The sequence below is a fragment of the Leopardus geoffroyi genome, chromosome B2, assembly GCF_018350155.1.
Source record: "Leopardus geoffroyi isolate Oge1 chromosome B2, O.geoffroyi_Oge1_pat1.0, whole genome shotgun sequence".
NCBI classification, from domain to species: domain Eukaryota; kingdom Metazoa; phylum Chordata; class Mammalia; order Carnivora; family Felidae; genus Leopardus; species Leopardus geoffroyi.
In genome coordinates, this window is record NC_059332.1 from 39781207 (window position 1) to 39801742 (window position 20536).

General features: G+C 49.1%; 1 long non-coding RNA gene across 1 annotated transcript; it reads right to left on the bottom strand.

The window, feature by feature from the left end:
- Positions 1-17921: 17921 nt before the first annotated feature.
- Positions 17922-18967, bottom strand: LOC123609719. The gene is made up of 3 exons (XR_006717928.1): positions 18815-18967; positions 18571-18678; positions 17922-18486 (listed from the first exon to the last, which is right to left on the bottom strand). It is a non-coding gene; the product is annotated as an uncharacterized LOC123609719 (long non-coding RNA).
- Between the last annotated feature and the right edge of the window lie 1569 nt (positions 18968-20536).

Sequence of the window (20536 nt, forward strand, 5' to 3'; positions counted from 1 at the left end):
GGCTTTCTTTCCTTCTGCTCCAATCTTTATTCCTCTTTTTTGTCTTCTTCCTTCTCTCATTTTCCTTTACAGCGGAAAGTTCTCTTCAAATGGAACCTTACATGCACCCCAGTGCAGACACCTGTTAGAGTGATGTGGGGTTTTTTTTGTTTTGAATGTTTATTTATTTATTTATTATTGAGAGAGAGAGAGAGAGAGAGAGAGAGCGCGCACACAAGCCAGGGAGGAGCAGAGAGAGAGGGAGACACAGAATTCAAAGCAGGCTCCAGGCTCTGAGCTGTCAGCACAGCTCAAACTCACGGACCATGACGTGAGATCATGACCTGAGGCGAAGTCAGACGCTTAGCTGACTGAGCCACCCAGGTGCCCCGGAGTGGTGTGGCTCTTGATGAAGAAGGGTAAGCACCTCTCTCAACAGAAGTTTGTCCCCATTCTTCCTTCTGCAGATGGAGAAACTGAGGCCCCCCTATTGCATCCATGGTCTGTGCTCCCCACCATCCTACAACGTGGCTTTCAGAGACCATTCCAGGAGGCACTGAAAGGGGCTGTCATGATGAACAGCTTACCTTAACCATTCTAGAGTCTTCTAACTGCAGTCTGGTCATGGGATAACAAAACAGAAACATGAGGGGGAAAACCTGTCCTTTCCAACAACCTGTCCACTGTGCCCTTCTCCCAACCTTCTCATCGGAAGAGGTCCGTGGGGCCCTGAGTCCGGGAAGAGAGACTGGTTTTTCAGATTGACCATGAGCTTTGCCATGATATAGACACAGCCTTAACAAGCTTCATTTTTCAGCCTCTTGTGCAACTATCTCAGGAGGAATGTGTCTCTCAAGACTTCAGGGATTCGGAAATCCCACTTCTGGAACATGTCCCACAGATATGCATATGTGAAATGACGTGCACAGATGCCTGTTTACTACAGTGCCATGTGTAGTTTCAGAAGATTGACAACAATATCCAAGCTATTATATATCCATTCAATGGCATTGTCTACATTTTTGCAGACCGAGGAAGCTCCCTGCGTACTGATAGAGACTTTTCTGCAAGACACTTTGCATTTTGTTCGGTTCACAATTCTGTCTATAATATGCTAGCTTATGTGTTTTTAAAAATGTGGAAATTAAGGACATATACTTACATTCTTTTTAATTCTTGAGGAAAACAATAACCCAATCATGGTGGGTTTTGGGGTAGGATAGAAGGTTTTGGGGTAGAGTGATGGAGGACAGTGTGGGAGAGAGATTTTTCACTTTTTAGATACATTTTTATCTATTTTTTTGAACCACTGAAGTTTTTCCAAATTAAATCTTGAAAAATGTGAAACACTTCCATGTCTGGGAAAATGGAGTGGATGTATTTTACTCTCTTCTTCCCATAAACTCCTGGACGTTGTGTATATAAAACAAAGACAAGATGACTGGAAGGTGGAGGAAGAGAGGCCTCAGGACCTGAGGAATAGCACTGCGGCCATTTCCCTGGGTTCCTTCTTACTTCAGACATCCCACACTGGATACCCAAGAAACTGCAACCCAGGAACACCACCGGGCACAGAAAAAAAATGCCTGCTTTCTCTGGCCAGAGGACCAGGAACAGGCAGTTTACTTTTATTTTTATTTTTTATGTTTATTTATTTTGAGAAAGAGAGAGAGAGAGAGAGAGAGTGAGTGGGGGAGGAGCAAAGAGAGAAGGAGAGAGAGAGAATCCCAAGCAAGCTCTGTGCTGTCAGTGCAGAGCCCAATGTGAGGCTCGATCTCACAAACCACAAGATCATGACCTGAGCTGAAATCAAGAGTTGGTGGCTTAAATGACTGAGCCACCCAGGTGCCCCAGGCAGTCTAGTTTAGAGACCAACCATTCTACCCCAACCAAACATCACTGAAAAGTCTACAGCCTCACTTCATTGGCCCAGGAAAGCCTGAGAGAGGAGCCAAGATGTGCCCCTGCCATCACCAGGCTTTAGGAAGCCACCCCCCCACCACCACCCAGCAGTGGAGCCAGGAACGGACAAGAGGGAAGCCAGGACCTTCCTCTCCTGGGGGCAGAATCAGTGGAAACCACATGGGGAGACTGGACTACGCACCCCCAGACCTTGCAGTGATAAGATGGCCCTCCCCCTCCCCATGGGGTGATGTCAGAGGACTAGTGGTGCCCAGGATTTCATCTCTTTTCATTTTTAACAGGGCCACCCTCCAATAGCGGCAGTAGAGCCCATGTGGGTAGCAGTGATGAGGCACCCCTTCCCCTTCCAGGCAGGGTGGGATCAGAAAAGGCCTAACTCCCACCCCCACCCAACAGCTATGGGGAGTGCCTTCTAAACAGAGGCCAAGAGGAGAACCTAGACTTCTGTCCCCACCTGGCAGTAATAAGGGGCACCTGCCTTCACCCAGTGTCAGAGAAGGACTGCTAAAACATAAGATTTAAGTAAAAGCCAGCGACTTATAACACCCAAAATGCCCATGTTTCAGTCAAAAATTATTCATCACACCAAACACCAGGAAGATCTCAAACTGAATGACAGAAGATCATCACAAGACACCAACACTGAGATCCATAGATGTTAGACTATTTCCATGAACAATTAGGTAATTATTGACAAGCTAGGTTTAAGCTGGCCATTTTACTTTTTGTTTTCTCATTGTTCCCCAATTTTTTTGCTTCTCTGTTTTCTTTTTCCTGGTTTCCTGTGGGTTACCAGAAGACGTTTTAGAAAATCATTTTGATTTATCTATAGAGATTTTTTGTATTTTTGCATAGTTTTTTAGTGACTTCCCAAAGTACTAAATTATATATATATATACACAAATGGCTTACCAATGTATTACATTATATATGTATAATTTGTGTTGACATGTTAACACTTTGCATCATGTCTAGAAACCTTACCCTACTCCATTTGTAAATAATAATGATAATAAAATATAAAACAACAGAAATCGATGAATTGAAAACAGAAAAATAATGGAGAAAATCAATGAAACAAGAAGCTGATTCTCTGAAAAGATCAATAAAATTGACAGACCTCTAGCAGGACCAACACAGGAGAAAAAGAGAAAAGACACAAATTGCTAACATCAGGAACAAAACAGGTATATTACCTCATTGCCTACAGAAACCAAAGCAATAATAAGGGAATACTATGAAGAACTCTACACACACATTTGATAAGACAGATGAAATCAACCAATTCCTAAAAAAGTACAAATAACCACTCACCCAATACGAAATTGATCTTCTGATTAAACCTATAGCTTATTAAGGAAATTGAATATGTAATTTTAACCCCCCTGAAAAAGAAATCTCCAGGTTCAGATGTTTCTACTTGAGAACTGTACTGAACTTTTAAAAAAGAATTAATACCAATTCTACACAATTTCTTCTGTAAAATAGAAGAATGAAGCCAGAATTATCCTTGATCTCAAAAACCAAAGACAGTAGAAAGAAAGAAACCTTATAAATATAGGTGCAAAAAAATCTTTTTTAGATGCAAAAAATCTTTTCAAAAATATGAACAAAATAGGATTCAGCAATATGTAAAAATAATTATATACCAGGACCAAGTGGAGTTTATTCAAGGGATGCAAATCTAATCCAATATTTGAAAATCAATCAGTGTAATTCACCATATTAACAGAATAAAGAAAAAAAATCATATGATTATATCAGTTGAGGCACAAAACCATTTGAAATTCAACATCCATTTATGATACTCTTAGAAAGCTAGAAATAGAGAGGAGCTTCCTCAAGATGATAAAGAATATCTATTAAAAAAAAAACCCTAGTGCTGACATACTTAATGGTAAAAGACTGTTTCTCCCTAAGCTCGGGAACAAGGCAAGAATGTCCATTCTTACCACTGCTGTTCATATAGTACTGAAAGTTCTAGACAATGCAATAAGATAAGAAAAGGAAATAAAAGGCATACATATCAGAAAGGAAGAAACAAAATGTCCTTATTAGCAGATGACATGACGATCTATGTAAAAAAAAAAAAAAAAGTCCCAATGAGTCTACAAAAATAAAAAAAATTCTTGAACTAATAAGCAAATTCAGCAAGTCAAAGGATACATAAATTAATTCTATTTCCATCTATTAGCAATAAACATGTGGAAATCATAATTAACAATCCAACACCATTTACAGTCACTCACAAAAGGTAAAACACTTTGATACAAATCTAGCAAAACACGTGCAGCAATTGTATACTAAGAACTACAAATGAAAGAAGTCAAAGGACATCTAAATAAATGGAGTCTTCATGGATTGCAAGACTTACTATAATAAGAATGTCAGTTCCCCCCAAATTGATAGAGATGTAATGCAATTTCTATTAAAATCCTAGACAGATAGACAAGATTCTTCTAAAACGTATGTGGGAGGACAAAGGAACTAGAAGAGCTAAAACAAGTCTGAAGAAGAACCGAGTGGGAGGAATCATTCTATCCAGTTTCAAAACTTAAATTATAGTGCTGTAGTAATCAAAACTGGGGGAGGGGGGTATTGGCGGAGGGATCAAGAGAAGAGAACAGAGAACCCAGAAATAGACCCACATGTGATTGCCAGCTGATTTTTTAATTGAAATATTAATTGAAATATATTTGACATATAACATTGTGTAAATTTAAGATGTGCAACGTACTGATTTGATACATTTATATATTGCAATATGATCGCCACGGTTGTGATAGCACCTCTATCACATCACAAAATTATCATTTCCTTTTTATGGTAGGAATAATTAAGGTCTAGTCTCTTCGTAAGTTTGATGATTATAATGCAGTATTGCTGTCTGTATACATTAGGTCTCCACGACTTGTTTACCTACTAGTTGCAGGTATGTACCCTTAAACAACATATTCCCCCAGGCCCCCAGCCCCTGTAACCACCATTTTATCTTTTTATGAGTTTGGCTTTTTTTAGATTCCACATATAAGTGATATACACTACTTATCTTTATTTACCTGACTTATCTCACTTAGTATAATGTCTTCAAGACCCATCCGTGTTGTCATAAATAGCCAAATGATTTTTTTTTTTATTTGAGAAAGAGCAGGGGAGAGGGGCAGAGGTGGGGGGAGGGAGGGAGGGAGAATATTAAGCAGGCTCTATGCTCAGTGGAGCCCAATGAAGGTCTTGATCCCATGACCCTAGGATCATGACCTGAGCTGAAATCAAGAGTCAGATGCTCAACTGACTGAGCCACCCAGGTGCCCCTGTAAATAGCCAAATGATTTTTTAATGTTTATTTTTTTTAATGTTTATTTTCGAGACAGACAGTCAGAGTGCTAGCCAGAGAGGGGCAGAGAGAGAGGGAGACACAGAATCCAAAGCAGGCTTGAACCCACGAACTGTGACATCATGACCCAAGCTGAAGTCACATGCTTAACCAACTGAGCCACCGAGGCATCCCTCGCCAAATGATTTTTGACAAACATACAAAAGCATTCAATGAAGGAAGAATGGTCTTTTCAATAAATGATGCTGGAACAATTGGCTATCTATAAACAAAAATCAAACAAGAAATTTGATTTAACCTCACACCTACAAAAACTCAGTCAAAATGGAGCATAGGTTTGGGGCACCTGGGTGGCTCAGTCGGTTAACCTTCCAACTTCAGCTCAGGTCATGATCTCACGGTTCATGAGTTTGAGCCCCGCATCAGGTTTTCTGCTGTCAGTGCAGAGCCCACTTTGGATCCTCTGTCTTCCTCTCTCTCTGCCTCTCCCCTGCTCATTCTCTCTCTCTCTCTCTCTCTCTCTCTCTCTCTCTCTCAAAAATAAATCAGCATTTTTTAAAGGAATCAAAGAGAATCAAACTACTAATACATGCAACAACTTGGATGGATCTCAATGTTTTTTCTGAGTCAAAAGAAAAGGCAGTCTCAAAAGGCCATATACTGTATGATTCCATCTGTATAAAATTCTGGAAATGACAACATTACAGAGATGCAAAACATTAAGTGTCAGTGGTTGATTGTAGCAATGGTTTCAAGAACTCACACATGCGGGGCAAGGATACCCAGGACCTCTCCGTACTATCTTTGAACTCTCTATTAATCTATAATTATTTAAAAAGCTGAAAAGCCTCTTAGAAAAATGATTGTAGGAGTCATTTTGTGTCTGTCTTCTCTATTAAACTGGGAGCCCTTCACACCCAAAGCTTGAAAGGGAGGGGCAGGTTGGGGGTGGGCTTCCTCTTGACTCTCCACAGAGCCAAGTGCATGGCAGGCCCTTATTAAATGTTTGTTGAGGGTAATAATCCTGGTGTTCCGGGGACACGGCTCCGGGGTGTTCTGCAGCCAGACCTTTCCAGGTCTGCTGGCCTCTGGGAAGGAATCTTTGTCCAGGGAAGAAAGGCACAGGAAGACACCGCCCCCGGGCTGGGAAGGAGGCTGGCGGCGGCAACCATATCCTAGCTCACTAGAGGGCAGCAGAGGATGGAGAACGGTTCCCAGCTCCGTGCTGAGGCTTGGCAGCGTCTCCTGGGAAGGGTACAGGCTCTGCCCAGCAGTCCTCTGCCCACCCAGACAGCTGCAGGTGCAGCCCCAGGGCCTGATAAAGGGAGAGCTCCAATGCCCAGCCAAAGGAGGGGTCTCCCGACCTTGGCATTAAAGATGGGTTAGGAGCACAGAGCGGGCTCAGGGTGGTCACCCCCTGCCTTCCCTTCTTTCGTGCCATCTGAGGTTCCGGAGCTCCCACTCCACTCGGAGCACCTTGATCTTCACCGTCAGGGACGAGGTTGCTCAATCAGCCTGAATCTCATAAAGGAGACGGAGATCCCTAACCCCCTACCCCGCAGTCAGACAGCATGCAGGACAGAGTTGCACAGCTATTCCTGAACTGGTCTCAACCTGCAGCCCATGGACCTATTTGAAATGGGCTCAGCAAGAGTTGGGAAGAGGACCTTGAAACATTTCCAGAGACGCACTTGGAAGCTTAGGGCACCCGCTAAAGACATCTCCTGGATGATGCTTTAGGGCCAAAAGGGAAGGAGAGCTTTCTAGGACGGAGGCCAATACTTCGTGCTCTATGTGGGCAAAAGAGAACGTGAAACTAGGTATATCACTCTGCCTCTTACAAAGCTGTGTGTTTTGAAGCAAAGTATTTTGCCTCTCATGGCGCCAATTTCCTTATCTGTATAGCGAGGGAAATAGCAGTTCTCTCTCCAGGAGTTACTCTGATGGTTAGAGTAACTGAAGCGCCTCTCACCGGCACCTGGCACCTGGCACGCGATCACTAAGCCTGTTCCTGCGCCCCCTGCGGTCTCTGGTACGTTCTGCATTCCGTACCGACTCCGGCTGCAGTATCCTCCTCGGCCACCGGGAGGCGGTGCGGGACCACAGTGCCAGTTTGCGCACAACCGGATTCATTGTGGGCGAAAGAATTCCTCAGCCTGAAGTGCAGCGGCCTTGGAGCGTCGGAGAGACTAGGTCTTCCATTCCCCTGCCTGAGTTGCCCTCGCTCCGAGTCTCCACAGCCGGTAAAGGCCCAGGTAGGCAGAGCAAAGGCAGCTGGTGGGGTGGGGAATCAGGAAGTGAAAACGCCAAGATCCTCAGGCCGGGGGTCCTCGCCCACAGCCTAGATTCCTGAGCTGGCCTCTTTAGAGACCCCACCCACTGTCCCATTCTGGAACCTTCCTAAATGTATGGGTGGGAGAGACAGACTACCCTTCACGACATCTCCTGGGCCCCTTCTGGGACGGTCTTGCCTAAGCATGCCTGTTGGATATTTGCGACTGGGACACATTTAGAGATCTGGGTTAAGACACTCACTAACCTGGAAACCACGGGCAAGGTAGTTAAATTCTCTTCATCATTTTTTAAAACACAAATCAAGTTGTTTGGGTCCCTTTTTTAAAATTTTCCTGTGGCTCCCCAATCACACCTGGTATACAATCCAGAAATCCCCACCATGACCTACAAAGCCAGACCTGACCTTCCATTTCACCTCCTTCCCCTCTCCTCCCCGTCGGGCTGTACCCCAGGCACCGCCCACATCTCCACCACCGCCAGTTCCCTTTGCCTGGGGCTCTGTCCCTCCAGAAGTCCGCAGGGCTCATTCCCTTACTTCATTCAGGCCTCTCCTCTTCCCCACGAAGGCTCTCTGCAATCCAGCTTAATCTTTCCTTCCCGGTACAGAGGGCTACCCTGCCTAACATCATATAATGTGTCTGAGTTTATCGGTTTACTGTCTTTCTGTCCCAGGAGAATGTAAGTGCCCAGAAGGCCAGGCTCTTGGCATCCTGTTTCTCTGTTTCAGTAGGAGCTCACTAAATATTTGTTGAATAAATTCACGACTTAATGAATTAATCTACAAAGTGTGGAAGCTCAGGAGGAATCGTGGTGACAGCCCATGTAATTCAATGTATTGTCGTCCACCTGTTTTGTGTCTACTGTACAGGTTTTTAGGCATCATCGTTGTTGTTATTGTCATAAAGAGAATGGGGTGGGAAATAAATCTGATCTGGGCTCAAAACGCAGACCCTAAGGCTCCGTCTGTCCTCTTCCCAGCTCTCTTCCCATTCCTGGAGTGGCGGGGAGCCATCGTGCCAGCGGAGAGCAAAGCGCTCTGGGCGCTTCAGAGGTGCGAAGGGGAAGCGGGCGGTCTCTGCCCTGTCCCCGGCCTTTCTGCCCTCTAGCCCTGAAGTCTCAAAGATGTAAGGGAGAGGTCAGAGATGCCCCTCCCCCTTTCTCCCCTCCATCCCGGGCTGTCGCACACTCGTGCCTCTTCCCCGGAGAGCCGGGACGCCCGGGATGCGTGCCTCGGTTCCGGTCCAGGGCGGCCCGAGCCTCCGGAGATTCCCGGCTAGGGTCACAGGATATGCGCGGGGAAACCCGGGCCCGGAGCACCGCGCTCTCCCGCCGGCGGGCAGAAGGCGAAGAGCAGGAGGGGCCCGAGCGCGGCGGTAGTAGGTGCTGGCGAGACCCGGGGGACAAACCGCGTGGGGGAGAGGACGCGGGCGGGCCGGCGTGGCGCGTCAGGAGGACAGCGGAGAGCAGCCGGCTCCGGAACGTTCGACTGCGAGCTCCGGCGGTTGTGCGCGCGAGTAACAAGTGTGCAATTACGTGTGCAACTGGCGTGTGCGCGTGGGCACTTGCATGCTCCCGAGGAGGCTGGGTGCACGGAGCTTCAGTGTTCACACAAAGAGCGTTTAGACGAGGAACATTTAAATGCGGGGGTGGGGGGGGGGTGCAGGGAAAGGTGTCGGGAGCCTGGGGAGCAGGGTGGGGGATTAAAGGCACGATCTCGGCCCGGTTCCGGGAGCCACGGCTCGGCGAAGGGACCCGCTGGGGGGAGAAGCGCGCGGAGGGTGATTGCCTGGGCCAGCTTCTCGCCTATTCTCCGCAGAACTTTTTCCCCCCTCCCTCGTCCCTCTCTCTGCCTCTCTCGGGGCGGTCTCCAGGGACTGTCTCTCACATCCATTCTCCTTTCCTCCTTGATTTATGCTGCAGAGTGGAACGACCTTCCCTGACCTCATTTTCATGACGGCGCGAGCACACCCGGAGCCGGCTACGCACATTCCGGAGCAGGCGCGCGCCGACACACACTCACACTCACACTCGCGCGCCCGCGCACACACACATACACACACACACATACACACACACACACACACACACGAGACCTAGGCTGCTGGACCTTGCCCATGCTTGAGTTCACACCAGCTCCGCCACTGTTCTGGGCACGGCCAGGGCCGTGGACGCTCAAAGAATAGATTCTCATTAGCATCTTGCTTTGAATATCATTTGCATTTTATTCATTTCATGTCAAAACGATCAGAACTCTCCCCAGCCCGCACCTCTCCCCAGAGCTTGAAGTCGCGGGCCTCCAGCTCCAGCCCCTTCCCTGTGGGCCGCCCACTTGCCGGCCGCCCCCACCCCCCACCCCCTTCCTCGCGTGGCCAGAGCATCACAAGCACCCACAGCCCCCACGAGAGGGGCTAACCTCTCCTGAGCCCTTGTCAAGTGCCAGGCCCTGCGCTAAGGGTTTACGTGAATGATCTCAGTAAGTCCTTACAACAACGCAAAGAGCTAAGCACTACCTTATACCCATTTGAGAATCAAGGAAACTGAGGCACAGAGACGACTTGCTCAAGGTCATGGAACTAAAACCGGAGGAAGCGGAACTGAAATCGAAGGCGGCCGGACGCCAAAGCCGGAAAGCTTAACCGCTTCGCCGCCCCGCCTGGCGCAAGGTCAAAGCTAAGGTAACTGCGACAGGAGAAAGTATGTTTTCCTACGTGGAGGAAAGTCATTCTCCGCCCCACCGCGACCCTTCGCCCACCCCGGGCAGGGCGGGGGGGGGGGGGGGGACCCGGGCTCTTTCCCCCGGCGAGGGCTCGCAGCGCCCTCTCGTCGGGCCGCCCCTGGTCCTGACCCCTTCCCAGCTAGGGCCCGGCCGAGTCCGGCCGCCGTGCTCTCGAGGTCGTCTGTCGGCGCGGGCTAGTTAAGAAAAATAAACAGCGTTCCAAATGGAGGCGATTCCTTTCAACCCAAGCCCCGCCGCCTGCCAGAGAAATGCAAACAGCGGGGGACGGCCCGAGTCCGCCCCGGCCCCCGCGCCCGAGCTGCGGGTGGGAGGGCCGGGCCTCGGTAACCCGAGCCGCCGCGCCGGCTCCCCGCGCGCTGCCCTCCGCCTGCCCCTTCGCCCCTGACCCCGCCGGCGGCGCGCCCGGCCCGCGCCCGCCTTCTCCGGCGCCCCCCCACCGGGCCGGGCCCCCGCCCCAGAGCGCCACCCGGGGAGCCCCAGCCGAGTCCGGTGCCCTCGAGGCCACATGGCTCCTGTCGGCATCGCTCCCCTGCGGCTGCCGCGCGCCAGGCCTCAGTCCTGGGATCGTGAAACACCGAGACAAAAATGGCAAAGGAGTGTCAGAAACCCTCCTGGCAAACTACTGCCTAGTGAGTGGATCGGGGGTAGGGGACTTCCAGATGTGTCCCCTTTCCATCCTGCGGTGCGCGGCCGGGGAAGCTAGGGGCGCCACAGCACAGTAAGGCCACCGCGGGCCCGACGAAGCCGAGGGGTTAGGAATGCTGGGACTCGGGGTGCTCTCTCCGGACCAACCAGGTGAGCATCGCTTCTCTCCCGAGGCCTCATCCTCCCCAGGTCTTCTGCGGCCGGGAAACCCTGCGTCCCGGGCCACCAGGGGGAGCCGACGGGCGAGGGAGGATGACCTCGCACGCGGTCAAACTTCACTTCGAGGATACACAGCTGGGTGTGCGGTCCACGCAGGACGCGACAGCGCCAACCTCCTTTTTATTGCTGCGCAAATGACTCTGGGGAGTCGCCTTGTGCGTGCAAACAGTGCCCTGCCCCGGGCGCGGGGATCGGAGAGACACGGGCCCTGTAGCCTCTCCAGCTGGAGGAGGGGTCGCTGCGTCCTGTGGCCCGGCGGCTTCGCCGGTCAGAGCGGCCCAAGGACTCGCCCGGGCCACGCCGCTTGCTGGCCACCATTCTAGGGGGCTGGAGCTTCGGGACTGGAGTGCTGGGGAGGGGCGGTGGCGCACCCGCTTCCTCCGAAATCCTTCATTGCAAAGCTGGGCGGTGCCGAGAGCGGCCGGGAATGCCCCGAGTAACGCTTTCCATCAGCTCCGTGAGAGTTGGGGACAAGCGAAGACCGGGACCCCAATGGCCTCCAGCCCCCTTTCTCGGGAGAGGCGTGTCTGTTGGTCTGTCTTCAGTGCGTCCCTGCCTCCTCTTTTCGGCTCCAACTAGTGACTGCGTGGGAGCCGAGCGCTCCCCGGGGAGCGGTGCTCACACGCCGCGCACTCGCGCGCGCGCGCGCGCACACACACACACTCGCCACACTTGCCAGTCGGTGTCCTGGGTGTCCTGGGTCCCTGGGCGCCGCTGCGCCCGCAGCTCCTAGGCTGCCACGGCTCAAACACCTCTGGAGCTCCTGACCTTAACTTTACCCCAAGTCTCTCGACCTGAACAGCAATCAATACAACCTAAGAGTGCGGGACCTCTCGCTTGCCTCCACCTCCCTCCCCATACACACACGTATACACCAAATCAGAGATTTCCTTTCTCGAACTTTCCTGAAGGGACGAGATATAAAACCAAGAAAAGTCCCCTTTCCTTGAAGATTTCCTATCTGAGCTCCAAAATGGCCATTTATCTCCCATTGTAGTAAAAAGACGAAAAAAGTTTGCTTAGAGTTGGGGGGGGGGGGGTGGAAAGTGAACAGCACCACCGCCATCTCTCCCCAGCTCCGTAATTCGGTTCCTTTCCACCAGCTGAAATCAAACAATTCTGCCAGGAAGGAATCCGTTCCTTTGAGGTCCTTCAAAAAGGCCCACTTTGGAGATAGATGGGCGATATATCCGCGCTGCCTGAAACCCCCCAACCCCAATCATTGCCCCTCCTAGACCCTGCAGCGCAGACCTGACCCGAAAGAGTCCGCCCCCCCACCCCCCCACCCCCCCGAGGGAGCGGGTTTGAAAGCCCAGCTCCAGGTTCCTGGGGCTGCATTTGACAGGTCAGCCCCTCGCTCTCTTCTGTCCGGTCCCCCTCTTCCACCCCACCCAGATCCTCGCGTGGGACTCCGACACCGATCCTGGGGCGAAGACGCGGCTGACAGTTAAATTGCAATGTAGGCCGAGGGGGGAAAAGGGACCGTGTCTCTTTAACGGGCCCTGCAGACAAAGCGTCTCCCCTCGGAGCGAGCGGAGTCGGGCGCAGCCGCGCGCAGACCTGTCAGCGCGTCTCCCGCGCTTGGGAGAGAGTTTGCAAAGTCATAATTATATCTCTTAACCTGTCTTGCTCTCTGCAGAAGAAGGTCCCATTATATTGAAATGAGATTATTAGCCATCAAATACTTTCTTTCTCGGGAGTTGTTTTTTTTCTTTCTTTCTTTTTTTTTTTTAAATTCAAATACCTTAACGACTTGGCAATTGCATTTTGATCAGATTTAGTTGGCGCCCCGGCCCGGTGCGGGAGCCGGGGCGGGAAGGCAGATGATTGGGGAGGGAGGAGGGGCGTGCCAAAAGAGTTTGCAAAGAGAAGCAACCCCTCTTTTATCCTCTTAGGTCTCAGTTATCCGATGGGGACCTGTCGGTCTGGGGAGGGAGTGTGAGGTGAGGGAAGATGGGGCAAGGTGGGGGGATGTCTTCTATTTCTTCCTGGCTGTCTGCTTAAGCCACTCTGAAACCAGAAAATGAGTCTCAAATGGGGCCGGTGTGGATCTTGGGGGAGGGACCTGGCTAAGTAAGTATGAGGGCTGCAGGAATAAGGGTGGATCTGGGGCACCAGGTGAGGACCAAGACTGGAGCTGGCTGGTCGTCGGGGCTTAGCTGTTTCCGCTCAGGTTGGCTCAAGGCTCCCGCCAGGTTCCTAGTAGATGGAATTTCAGTATGTAATGAATGGGTTTTGCTCTACGCCCAAGGTCTGTCTGGTTTTACGGAAGATTGTGAGCCCCTTGAGGGGGAAGCCCATCTTGTTTCCAGACTCTGGAACCTCCGGCCAGTACTGCCAGAAGAGCCCTTCCCCCCGCCCCCAATCCTCGCCCTGGACTGGGGGGGTGGGAAGGGTGGGAGGAGGCTGTGAGGTGGAAGATTTTTCCAGACTCTAATTGTAAAGCCCCTCACTTTGACTTCCCCTGGGTGGGGGGAGCAGCCAGGCTTCTGTTTTCCTTGGCTTCAGCCCAGACTCAAGGAAAATATAGGGAGTAAGACAGCTCACCAGTCCCACCTCCCCCACTTACACACACTCTCATGCTTCACATACAATCCTGGTGGGTCAAGTCGTACACCTAGATCCGCTCCATCGCCTTCCAGATGAACATCCATCTTCAGGTACTCAAAAGGCAAAATGGGATCCAACGTCCAGAAACTTGGCTTCTAGACCAGGCTAGAACCATGCCACCTTGGACCAGGCAACTCTTGTCTCTGAGACTCAGTTTCTCCCTGTGCATAAGGGAAGTCTTGGACTTGGGATCTGTACAGTCCCTTCCATCTCTGACATTACTTTTCTATAAAGAAGGTTCTCATACAGTGGTCATGTAGAAGATTCCAGAGAGGCCGTACCACTCTACTCCCCTCATCTCTTCAGAAAAGCAGCCCAGAGTCGGGGAAAGAAATATGGCTCTAAAAAGTCTCCAGGGGGCGCCTGGGTGGCGCAGTCGGTTAAAGCGTCCGACTTCAGCCAGGTCACGATCTCGCGGTCCGTGAGTTCGAGCCCCGCGTCAGGCTCTGGGCTGATGGCTCAGAGCCTGGAGCCTGTTTCCGATTCTGTGTCTCCCTCTCTCTCTGCCTCCCCCTGCCCCGTTCATGCTCTGTCTCTCTCTGTCCCAAAAATAAATAAACGTTGAAAAAAAATTTTTTTTAATAAAAAAATAATAATAAAAAAAAAAAAGTCTCCAGATACAAAGACTTTGGGGAAATTTCAGTGTCTACTGAAGCTGAAGCATAGCTGTGAGTCAGCAGTTCCATGGGTAGGCGTTTCCCCAATGCCTATCATGTTCCCCAAAAGGCATATACAGTAATGTTCACAGCAGCACTCCTCACAATAGCCCCAAACTGGAAACTACCAAGTCCATTGTCAATAGCATGGATGAACCAACTGGTATAGGCACACAACAGAATACTACAGAGAAAACTATGGCTACACAACAACAGGGATGATTCTCACAGACAATGGTGGGCTAAAGAAACCAGACACAAAGGAGTTCACACTCCAAGTTTCCATTTATTAAGAGTTCAATAGGAGGCAAAAGGAATCTATGCTATTAGAAGGCAAGATGGTAGTTACTTCAAAAGAAGATGAGGGGAAGGGAGTATGAGAGAAGCTTCTGGGCTGATGGTGATCTGGATCTTGATCAGGCCAGACAAGTGTGTTCAGTTTGTGAACTTTCACTGCGATGTGCACCTATGCTAAATGCATTTTGTGAATATATATTTAAACTTCAAATGGAGATTTTCTTCTCAATCCTCAGCCTCATCCACACACCCTCATGTTCTAATGCCTCAAACTCTGTAACAGCAGGAAGTCAAACACTAATGTCCTACTGGGCCCTCCTGCCCTGTGCTGAGCACTGTGGAGCATCCACAAAGGTATTTTAGTCCCTGCCCTCAAAGGGCTTTCAGTCCAGTCTGGAGGCAGATGACCCTATAGGAAACAACTAAGGAACTATCTAGTGGTATAGAATGAGTAGTTTATGATCATGTGAGCTGAATAGCCCGGATTCGAATTCCCAGTCCACCACTTACCAGCTGTGTGACCTTGGACAAGTGACTTGACCTCTCTGGGCCCTGGTATCTGAAATGGAGAAGACCATACGTCTACTTGCTCACAAGGCTGTTGGTGATGCTTACATCAGATACTATGTGCGACAGCATGGAGCAGGTGCTCTGGAAACGTTGGACACTACTGTCACCTGGCTCAGAGTTCAGAGAAGAGGGGTGAGTGTAAGTTGGAGAGGAAAGGCTGGCCAAGGAACAGACAACTTGAGCTGTGGAGAGGCTGATGGAGGTGGGCTTTAGAAAGATGATCTGAAGCAGAGGTTCTCAACCAGAGACAATTTTGCCCTCCAGAGGCCATTTAGCATTGTCTGAAGATATTTTGGGTTATCACAACTCAGAGTGCGGGAGCACCCAGGCACCTAGTAGCTAGTGGTCAGGAATGGTGCTAAGCACCCTATAATGCGCAGGGCAGTCCCCACAACAAAGAATTGTCTGGTGCAAAATGTCAGTGGTGCCAAGGTTGAGAACTCTTGATCTAGAGGATAAAGAGGATTTGGTGGCGAAGGGCAGGCACTCCAGGGGGGAGAAGGGTGTGTTCTGGAAAACCGGAGGGCAGATGGCACTGGGGAGTGCCCAGAGGTACGCCCATTCTGGTCGTCATCCCTCAGGCTGTAAGTTCCTCATTCACCTTCCTGATTTCCGAACTTGCTGGGGGTCTAGAAGGCTCATGCTGGACCTGGTCTCTTTGATGATCTCGGGAGAGACTTCGATAAAGCAAAGCAGAGTCCTCAGAGATTTGCAAGGCCACAGGTATCACATCTGCACTAGAACACAACGGGAGGAAATCTCTGGGGTCTAAGGGACTCATGGGGAAGGACTTGTCCACCGCCATGCAATGCACCTGAGAAGGCTGAGGCTCCACCCTAGAGCTCTATCATTGACATATAGCAAGTTAGGGAAGAAGGGATCGCAGATGTTGACTAAACAACCTGAAAGAGAAAAAAAAACGACATTTTTTCAAAGTCAAAAGTAAGTTGGGCACTGAACTTTGGAAGTTCCCAAGAGAACTGTGTGATTCTCTAGGGGTAACTATAATTCCAGGCCCTGGAACAATGCTTCATAATCATAGGGCTCTGGAAAAGAGGAAATTGACATCAATTAATCAAAAAATGTCCTGCCTGGGGCGCCTGGGTGGCTCAGTCGGTTGAGCATCCGGCTTCGGCTCAGGTCATGATCTCACAGTTTGTAGGGTTCGAGCCCCTCATGGGGCTCTGTGCTGACAGCTCAGAGCCTGGAGCCTGCTTCGAATTATGTGTCTCCCTCTCTCTCTGCCCCTTTCCCACTCATGCTCTGTCTCTCTCTCTCTCTCCTTCAAAAATCAAAAAAAAAATCAAAAAAAAATTTAATGTCCTGCCTGAAACAATTTCTTTATTCCAGGCACTGTTCTAAACACTAGGGATACAGCATAGCTTTAGATCAGGCCAAGATAATGGGTGTCCACTTCAACATTTCTATTCAGCGTTGCATTGGATGTCTCAGCCATGGCAATGAGGCAAGAAAAAGAAATGCAAGGCTTAAAGATTGGGATGGGAAAAGGCAAAATATTCTTATTCATAGATGACATGAAGTTGTACATAGAAAATCCCAAAGAATCACAAGCTACTAGAATTAATAGCTGTATCTAGCCAAGTCACTGAATGCAAGTGATATACTCAGATAAATTACAATTTTTTATACCAGCAACAAAAAATTAGAAAATCAAATCATAAAAAGCAATGCAATAATAGGTGGGTGATACCTAAAGGGTATGTGGTTTCTTTACAAGGTGATAGAATGCTCTAAAATTTATTATGATGAGGATTACACATATCTGTGAATATACTACCATTAAATTGCACACTTTAAATGGACAAATTGTATAGTATGTGAATTACATCTCAGTAAAGCTGTTCTTTTAGAAAAAAAGACAAAGGTAGGTATTGCAGAGGCTCTCCTTCTTACACTACCCATCACCAGTACTTAGAAAAATTCCTTAGGGGTACCTGGGTGGTTCATTTGGTTAAGCGTCTGATGTCGGATCAGGTCATGATTCCTGAGTTCGAACCCACATCGGGCTCTCTGCTGTCAGTGCAGAGCCTTCCTCAAATTCTCTCTACCCACCCCCGCTCTCTCTGCCCCTCCCCTGCTTGCATGCTCTCTCTCTGTCTCTCAAAAATAAATAAAAACATTTTAAAAATCCTCATAAAAAATACAATTTACAACAGCAGCAAAACCCTTCCAATGCCCAGGAACAAATCCAACGAAAAATGTGCAAGAATCCTACACTGAAACTGTAAGACATTATGGAGAGAATTTAAGGTCTTAAATAAGTGGAGAGATATACCATGTTCAAGAAAGGGAAGACTCATATTTTAATGATACCACCTCTCACCAAACCGATATATAGATTCAATACAATTCCAGTCAAAATTCCACCAGGTTGATGGTTTATTGAAACTGAACTCAGGTAGTTCAGTCCATGGCCCACTGGAACTGGACACTAGAGGAAAAAAAAATCCAAATGTCACAGTGTACCCTGTGCCCAGGGTTACAGGCAGCCATAACTGAAAAATCATTTACACCCTCAATTATAAGACCAGGACCCTGGAAAACCCAACTGGGAGTAGAGTGAGAAGATAAAATATATTCTCAATTCAAACAGACGATTACCATGCTTTCAGTAGACACAAGAGGAAGACCATAATTGACTAAATACATTTTTATTTAAATAAGAATGGTAGAGAGGACTGGCATTTGTCACCCTGCACAAGTAATATCATTGGGGATGTGGCTTCCTGGCTGGGGAGGTGGCTCCCTTCCCAGGGGACATAGTGTGCAGTGAGTCCCCTGGCAAGGACTTGGCGAGTGGGTCAAGAAATCCCTGGGGCCACACACCCATGGGTATCAGCTTGCGTGACTTTCCTTTGCAAGAAATTCTTGACCCACCCCAAGATAGCAGCTGGGCCTTGGCCTTGGTCTTGGCCTTGGGCGCTGGAGAACTCTGGGAGAGTTGAGGCCTGAAGATAACCACCGGAGGAGACTGCTGCTTCCTCCCTACTGACAATTTAGGGAGTACCTGAGAGGTTGGGCGGGAAACTGGAGAGGGCCGGGGGTGTAGCACTGCCTTGGTCCTCACGCTGCACCCACAGAGGCAGGGCTCAGAGACATGGGGCACAGAGAAGCAGAGCTTGGTCCCTGATGAGTTAGAGGGCAGAGACTGAGGGCTTCCCTCTGCCTCCCACCTTGATCCCTTGGGGCGCCTGGCTTTCCTAAAGGAGGGGAAATTCAGATCAGTTGAAAAGAGAAATAAAGAAAATGCCATGACAGCCTCCCTGTCCCAATGCAATACTCACCCTGCCTCTTTCCGAAGGAAGTTGTCTTCCTCCAGGAGCAAGGACTTAGACATGGATTTTACAAAAGGATGTCTCTTCATTTTCTCTAAAATGAAGAGAAATTGGGAGCTGGGGTGGGAGGGAGTGAAATATCAGTGAGTCAGAGGAGTTTTCTGGGAAGGGAGAGGAGGGTAAGGGACAAGGAGGAGAGGATTCAACCTGGGAGATTAGAACATCCCACAAAACCCTCTTTCCCAACACACACCTCTAGTAGGGGAATTGGTCAGACTGACTCTTTTATACAGTCTGGGCTGGAAACTGAAATGTGAGAGAGGGGACAAGAGGAAAGATGTAATTGAAGACAAGGGGGAGTTCTCTTTTCCACCTCTTGCAGTGTCTTTTTGAATCCATGGAAGTCCACTTAATACACCTCACTGAAGGCGCCTGTCCCTACTATGATGTCACAGATGGGTTGCAGCTAGTCAATCCCAAAGACCCCCATGTTGAGTCGCTGAGTTATGGACCTCTCCATGGAGCCTAGAAGGCCCTGCCTGCCTCTTCCTTTGGTAGTACACTAACAGCATCAGTTCTGGGAACACGTCAGGCTTTTTCATCACTCCAGTTACCATGTGCCCAGAACTGTAGGACCTGTCATGGAGAATACGGCACTCTTCCTGATCTCACAGAGCTTGCAGTCTAGCTGGGGAGAAGCACACACAGGACATCATGTGAATACCACTGGCGATTACCCCCCATCTGCTGGATTGAATGTGTTGACACCAAGAGCTAATACGGTCCACTCCACAGGCTGGTTGGTCCAGAAAGCTTTCTGCTGGGGGAGGAAGAGTGGAGTTGGGCTTAAGAATGCATGAGTTTGGGTCAAGGAACCAGGAAAGAGTAGCTGGAACAAATGTAAAGTAGGATCAGGAATCAGAAGACCACTTGGCTGGGGTAAGGGATTCACATTTGAGAGAACCAGGCAAAAAGAGGGCTGGAAAAGCAGTGGGAGGGTCTTAGGTTCCAAGGAGAGAGAATTTATGGCTTACTGAGGGTAATGGAAAGCCCCTGGAGATGAGCTAGAGAATTATATCAGCCAGGGTCCCCACAGGAAAGAGACGACACATTCAAGTTTGAAGAATTGAAAGAAAATTTGATGAAGGGTGTATTAGGTTTCCTAGAGCTTCTGTAACAAATTACCACAAGCTGGGTGGCTGAAACAGCAGACATTTACTTCTCTCCCAGTTCTGGAAGCTAAAAGTCTGAACTTAAGGTGTCGACAAGGTTAGTTCCTTCTGGAGGCTCTAAGAGAAAACTGTCCCATACCTCCCTCCTAGCTTCTGGTGGTTGTCTGTAATCCTTGGTGTTCCCTGGCTTGTAGTTGAATCATTCCAACCTCTGCCTGTATCACAATATGGCCGTCTTCCTTGTGTCTTCACATGGCCTTCTTAGAAGGGCATCAGTTAGGGCCTACCCCAAATCAGTATGACCTCATCTTGACTAGTTACATCTGCAAAAACCCTCCTTCCAAACAAGGTCATGTTCTGAGATTCTAGATGGACATGAATTTAGGAGGAAGAAACTACTCAACCAACACAAAGGGACTATAAATAACATACAAAGGTATATATGGACAGATCAGGGGAAACCCCAAGGGATAGTGCAGTGGCTGGGGCTATAAAAGCAGAGAGATGTAACCACTTCTTAAAGAAAAAAGGAAGAATCAATTAGAAGAACCAGGAGGAGAATCAGAGAGAGAAGACTACCTGGAGAGGAGCTGTGCCCTTTGGTGAAGCCCAGATCAACCCTCTGGGGAAAGAACCAGGGAGATAGGTGCTCTACCCTCACTCTACTCCCTCCCTTGGACCTTCAGTCAGGTTTCCCATCCAACGTGAAACCAAACCAGGGCATGAAGGCCATTCATGCAGCCCATACAGACCATCCACCCAAGGTGGCCAAACATGGGTTCTAGAGAGGCAAATGGAAGATG